The following is a 7,222-nucleotide window of genomic DNA, read 5'->3' as shown; positions in this document are numbered from 1 at the left end:
CTTTAAGGTTTCCCCAAATGTCACTAGTAATATTTTATTGTAATGAAGATATTTTCCACCCTTTCCGCTGGCGGGATCTTCCAGTCCTACTAACAGCGCACCTCTGCCGTGTGTCTCCTGGCAGCGCGGGGTGGATTCAATGGAAAATCCCTTTAACAGCAGTGGGACCCAGAGATCATGCCACCAACCAATGGCGCGCTGCCACTGAGAAATACACTCAGGAGGAGCGGGGGGGGGGGGGGGGGGCGGCCTTGGAATCACACCTGATGTGCTTTTAATGCACTGATTCATCATTAGTATCTTCCTTTAAAGGTAAGTTGAACCTTACATTGACCAGTCTTATGTACTTGTTCACATGCAATACAGTGCTTTTCCAAAGGAGAAAACACTACAATGCAAAGAAAAATGTTATAAAATGTTCTGTTAGCCTGCCTTCTCTTTGGCTGTGATTTAAATGGCTCTAGCTGATTTAAAACAAAACTTGATTTTGATCTAACCATTACATTCTGCTTTTGACACTTGAAAATCTACTTATGAAAATATCTAACCAACTGCTTCTTTACATTGATTGACAGACACCATGTTTTGAATTTGAAATGACCACACTCTGCTCTTTCCTTCCCAGAGAGCAGTCCATTGTTTGCACAGCTGTAACCATTATCAATGCTTGGCTGAGTTTCAAGTGCTAATGGGTTTCAGCACAGAATCTGAAAAGGAAGGATAGTTTCACAAAATTATCATAACAAACTGTCCCTTTAACGTGGCTTCAGGTTAGTTGACAAAAGCTAATAGGATTACAAGTATTATGAGATTTATTTATATGGTAAAATACATTTTTCCTCAGGATCAATGGTCTGATGTGTTTTAAACAGTGATAAGTTTTTTTTAACCCAAGGAATGCAAAACATTTCTATTGATATTGCATGCAATTTAAGGATTCTACATGATGCGTTCTCAAACAGTGGCCATGGTAGATGCATAGTGGTGGCATGGAGGGGCATTGAGGAAGTATTGGAGTGCATAGAGGTGGCAAGGAGTGACATGGATGATCTGTGGGGACATAGATGATACATAAGGACATAGAGTTAGCATGGAATGGTATGGGTGATTTGAGGGCAGGTGGGTGGGATTGAGGGGCAGGTGCAGGTGAGGGAGGTAAGGTTTCAGGGGTCTTTAAACATTGAGGAGCTGAAATGCATACTGAAGAACTAAGGCGGGTCATTTAACTGGCCTATTTCCATACCTGCAATTCCCATGCGCTCCAGTGCAGCTCGCAAACTGCACCATGAACCTAACCCAAGTGTGAAAGGAGAAAAATGGCCTGTGAAGTCACATGTGGGTAGGTGTGCAGTTTGTGAGCAACAAATAGATCGGTCAAGTCTTCCTGAACACAGAAAGATTTGGCCTTATGGATTGAATTTATTTTTTTCTATTCTTTCATGGGATTTGGATGTCTTTAGCTGGGCCAGCATTTATTGGCCAACCCCAATTGCCCTTAGGGGGCATTTAAAAGTCAACCACATTGCTGTGGGTCTGGAGTCACATGTCAGCTAGACCAGGTGAGGATGGCAGATTTCCTTCCCTAAAGGACATCAGTGAACCAGACAGTCAACAATTGTTTCATGGTCGTCATTCCAGATTTGTATTTATTTCAAATTTCACCATCTACCACGGTGGGATTTGAACCTGGGCCCCCAGAGCATGATCATCAGTGAACATCCTAACTTCTGACCTTAAGATTGAAGGAACATCATTGATGAAGCAGCTGAAGAGCCTAGGATGCTACCCTGAGAAACCCCTGTAGCGATATCCTGGAATGGAGATGTTGACCTCCGACAACCACAACCATCTTTCTTTGTACTAGATAGGAGAGATTTCCCTCTGATTCCAATTGACTCCAGTTTTGCTAGGGCTTCCTGATACAGCACTTGGTCAAATGCTGCCTTGATGTCTAATGGCAGTGACTCTCAGCTCACCTCTGGAGTTCAGTTTTTTTGCCCATGTTTGAAACAAGGCTGTAATGAAGTCAGGGGCTGAATGACCCTGGTGGAACTCAAACTGAGTGTTGGTGAGCAGGTTATTGCGAAACAAGTGCTGCTGGATAGCACTGTTCATGACCCCTTCATCACTTTACTGATGATTGAAAGTAGGCTGATGAGGTGGTAATTGGTTGGGTTGGATTTGTCCTTTTTTCTGTATAGGACATAACCTGGACAATTTTCCACATTGTTGGGTAGATGCCAGTGTTGTCGGTCTACCAGACAGCTTGGCTAAGGGAGTGGCAAGTTCTGGAGCACAAGTCTTCAGTGCTATTGCTGGAATATTGTCAGGGCTCGTAGCTATTGCAGTATCCAGTGCCTTCAGCTGCTTCTTGATATCACATGGAGTGAATCAAATTGGCTGGCATTTGTGACGTTGGAAATGTATGGAGGAGGCCAAGATGGATCATCCACCTGACACTTCTGGTTGTAGGTTGTTGAAAATGCTTCAGTCTTGTCTTGTGTTAATGTGCCCCTATCATTGAGGATCAGGATATTTATGGAGCCTCCTCCTCCAATGAGTTGTTTAATTGTCCACCACCATTCACGACTGGATGTGGCTGGATTGCCGAGCTTAAATCTGATCCTTTGGTTGTTGAGTCACTTAATTCTTGTCCATTACTTGCTACTTCTGGTGTTTAGCATGCAAGAAGTCCTGTGTTGTAGCCTCACCAAGTTGACATCTCATTTTTAGGTATGCCTTTTAAAATTTATTTATTAGTGTCACAACTAGGCTTACATTAACACTGCAATACAGTCCCTGTGAAAATCCCCTAGTTACCACACTCTGGAGCCTGTTCGGGTACACTGAGGGACAACTTATCATAGCCAATGCATCTAACCAGCACGTCTTTTCAGACAGTGCGAGGAAATCGGAGCACCTGGAGGAAACTCACGCAGACACAGGGAGAACGTGCAGACACCACGCAGACAGTGAGCCAAGCCGGGAATCGAACACTGGTCCCTGGCATTGGGGCAGCAGTGCTAACCACTGTGCCACCCCACACCTGCTGCTGCTCCTGCCGTGCCTTCCCACACTTTTCATCGAACCACGGTTAATCCCTTGAGTTGATGGTAATGGTAGAGTGGGGATATGCTGTGAACTATGAGGCTACAGATTGTGGTTGCGTACAATTCTGCTATTGCTGATGACCCACAGCGCCTCCTGATTGCCTAGTCTGGAATTGCTAATGCTGTTTGAAATCTTTCTCATTTAGCATGCTGGTGGTGCCACACAACAGAGGATATCCCATCAATACTGTCATGGACAGATGCATCTGCAGCAGGCAGGTTAGTAAGGATGAGATCAAGTATGTTTTTCCTTCTTGTTGGTTCCCTCACCACCTGTCACAGACCCATTTTAGCAGCTATGTCCTTTAAGACTTGGTCAGTTCAGCCTGTAATGGTGCTACTGAGCCACTCCTGGTGATGGACATTGAAGTCCCCCACCCAGACTACATTCTGCTCTCATGCCACCCTGATTGTGGAGTTTGGTTCATCATCTGTAATGTCTAATTATGTGAGTATAATATTGTCAGGCTGTTGTTTGTGAGACAGCTCTCCCAATTTTGGCATAAGCCCGAGATGTTAGTAAGGAGGACTGTGCAGGATCGACAGGGCTGGATTTACCGTTGTCATTTCCGGTTCCTAGGGCAATGCCAGGTGGTCTTCTGATTGCATTCCTTATTGACTTGCTTTTAGTTATTTGATACAAGTGAGTGGCTCGTCATTTCAGAGGGCATTGCTTTGGGCCTGAAGTCACATGTATGCCAGGTAAGGACAGCAGATTTCCTTCGAGGACATTAATGAACCAGATGAGTTTTTAACAATGGTCATGATTAGACATTTTATTCCAGGGACGGACATCTTCCGTCCCGCCTGCCACAGGAATCGTAGCAGGGAGGGGGGTGGGGGGGACCATGGAAAAGGTCCATTGACCTCAGGCAGGATTCTCCGGTGTTGATGCGAGTGCAGCCAGGGAATCCCATCCCAGATTTTTATTGAATTCAAATTTCACCATTGGCCTTGGTGGGATTGGGTCCCTAAAGCATTACTTTAGGTCTCTGGATTACTAGCCCAGTGACAATACTCCCCCAAATGTAGTCATGTTGTGTGAAAAAGCCTATAAGAAATTCAAAGCTGAAGTAACCTTGACTGCAACAGACAGCTATGCTACTTGCAGAAACTGACTGAAGTTCTTCTTGAGAATGTGACATTACTCTCTCACTGGCTTCTTAGAAAAGCACAACCTCCTGATATATTGTTCCTAAAAGAAATGCAGTTCTGTTCTTGGCCTATAATCTCTGCTGGGAGGATATGTATTTCTCCATGGACACATACATCCTGCAGCTGCAACTCTGTTTAATTTGCTGCATCTCCACAACGCCCTGTGAAGAGGCTACACTTGAAACTCATGAAGATGATGTGGAGAGGTAAGATAAAGGCCAGCTGGCACAGCTCTCCATTTGCAACTAGTCAATAAATTGTTCTACTGAAGTGAAGTGGGAAAAATATACAGAAGAGTACACTTTAAAAATGACTGCCTGGCACATAAAGAGTTAAGACCACAAACAGGCACTGACTCTTAGCCCAGACAATTACTTAGGATTAAAGACACTCAGACAACTACTTGTAAATTAAAATATGCAGGAATTAGATACTGCAGGAAGCCAGTGAAAATAGGGACAAAAGGGTCTGGGAAAGAGATTACTCTTACACGGGACACGGTGGGCAGAGTACCCTTCGTCGTCCAGTACTTCCCCGGAGCGGAGAAGCTACGGCATCTCCTCCGGAGCCTTCAACATGTCATTGATGAAGACGAACATCTCGCCAAGGCCATCCCCACACCCCCACTTCTTGCCTTCAAACAACCACGCAACCTCAAACAGACCATTGTCCGCAGCAAACTACCCAGCCTTCAGGAGAACAGTGACCATGACACCACACAACCCTGCCACAGCAACCTCTGCAAGACGTGCCGGATCATCGACACGGATGCCATCATCTCACGTGAGAACACCATCTGCCAGGTACACGGTACATACTCTTGCAACTCGGCCAACGTTGTCTACCTGATACGCTGCAGGAAAGGATGTCCCGAGGCATGGTACATTGGGGAAACCATGCAGACGCTACGACAACGGATGAATGAACACCGCTCGACAATCACCAGGCAAGACTGTTTTCTTCAGCAGTCACGGGCATTCAGCCTTGGATCTTCAGGTAAGCATTTTCCAAGGTGGCCTTCACAACACACGACAGCGCAGAGTCGCTGAGCAGAAACTGATAGCCAAGTTCCGCACACGACGACGGGCCTAAACCAGGATGTTGGATTTATGTCACATTATCAGTAACCCCCACAGCTTTCCCCCTGATCTTGCAGAATCTTACTAGCTGTTCTGTCTGGAGACAATACACATCTCTTTAACCTGTGTTTAATGTTCCCTCCACCCACATTATCTGTACCTTTAAGACCTGGCTGGCTGTAGAGATTTGCATTCTAATTAGTATTCTGTAACTTGATTTCTGTGTCTCTGTGCACTGTTGGAGAACCGATTTCCACTCCATCTGACGAAGGGGCAGTGCTCCGAAAGCTTATGGTATTTGCTACCAAATAAACCTGTTGGACTTTAACCTGGTGTTGTGAGACTTCTTACTGTGCTTACCCCAGTCCAACGCCAGTCCAACGCCAGCATCTCCACATCAAGAGATTAGCTACAGGTGGGATCGCGAATACAAAATGCAGGAAAACCAATTACTGTAAACTACTGTATGAATAGACCAAAACTAAAGTCATTGATAGTCACTGACGTAGGAAATGTATCCATTCATAGACCAATGCGATGTTAACATGCTTATGTCTGTATCTGTCTGTATTTGTCTACAATGATGTGTTTAACAATCGATCACCTACTTGATTACAACGATGTGATAATGGCTAGATGTCCAGTCCATCTATTGTGTAAACGATATAAAGATGGACCGCTCCTATTGTCTCATTGAGAGAAGGTAGCTGTCTAGAAGCACTGCGGAATGTCAGTGCCTTTTCTCCACGAAGCTTCGTTAAATAAAACCGTATTGTTGAAACCTTCAAGCCTGACTCACAAAGTGGCATTTTTCCCACAACAATTGGCGTGGTCGGCTAGGATCCTATTACTGGTGAGATCGATTGGCCACGATCGGAGCCGGGGTAGAGATCACTGAATCTGAGAGAGTCAGACAAGGTCAAGAATACAGTTTGCAAGGGGTTAAATCTAAGGGGTATTTGTAGTAATAAGTATTGTTGTATATGATATAGTGATAAGTACTAACTGCTGATAGTGATAAGTAACTGTTGCTTGTGCTGACCGACAGAGGACAAGGTAGTGCCTGTCTCAAAACCCTGCCTTAGACTGGTTGTTAAGAGGAGGAACCTCCCACGCGAAGGTCAGGAGATTGAAGTGGGGAAAGAGACACCAAGGGCACTTAGGATTGTGAAGCACAAGTGGCAGAGGTCAGTTAACATCAAACTCTGTAGTGGCGAACAAATGCAGAGTTGCCATCTGATTGCATGAAAATCTGAAAAGTTGGGAACTGTACTGTCAATGTTGTGAAAAGCAGGGTGGAAAAGGAGCTTGATCAACTCTGACCTAAACCGGACTCCGGTGAAGAAGCACCTTGCCAAGGTGGTAATAGTGGAAGCTGTGAGTATAACTTGAAACCCTGTAATGGTAGTGAAACACGGTGCTAGAGTAGTAATAGTGGCCGGGGGTAGTGAAGTCCCTACGGTAGAGAGCACACTTTACTAGGGAGTAATCGTGGCCGGGGTTAGTGAAGTCTGTGAAATGGCAGATAATGAAGTTAAAAGGGGACCTGCAGGATCCCTCATTGAAATTTACATGACAGACAGGAAAGAGTTAATAAAGAGAATGCAAAAGGATGGCTGGGATACTTCCCACACCTTAGAGCAGCAGAGAGAGTGGATAGATAAAGAAAAGAGAAACAAGACAAAGAAGATAGGAGTAATGTTAACACATCAGCTAATTGAGCAAGTAGTCGCCTCTATTAAGAAGTGGAGAGAAGATAAAGAAAGGATTAGAGAATTAGAATCCCGAGTGAGGGAACTGGAGAAGCAAAACCAGGTATTAGAAGAAAAGCAATGGAGAGGGGAAACTCTTTCTCTACCTCCTTATGAGTCCACACAG

Source organism: Mustelus asterias, chromosome 4 (assembly GCF_964213995.1).
Source record: "Mustelus asterias chromosome 4, sMusAst1.hap1.1, whole genome shotgun sequence".
Classification (NCBI taxonomy): Eukaryota; Metazoa; Chordata; class Chondrichthyes; order Carcharhiniformes; family Triakidae; genus Mustelus; species Mustelus asterias.
Note: the sequence above shows the minus strand (reverse complement) of the source record.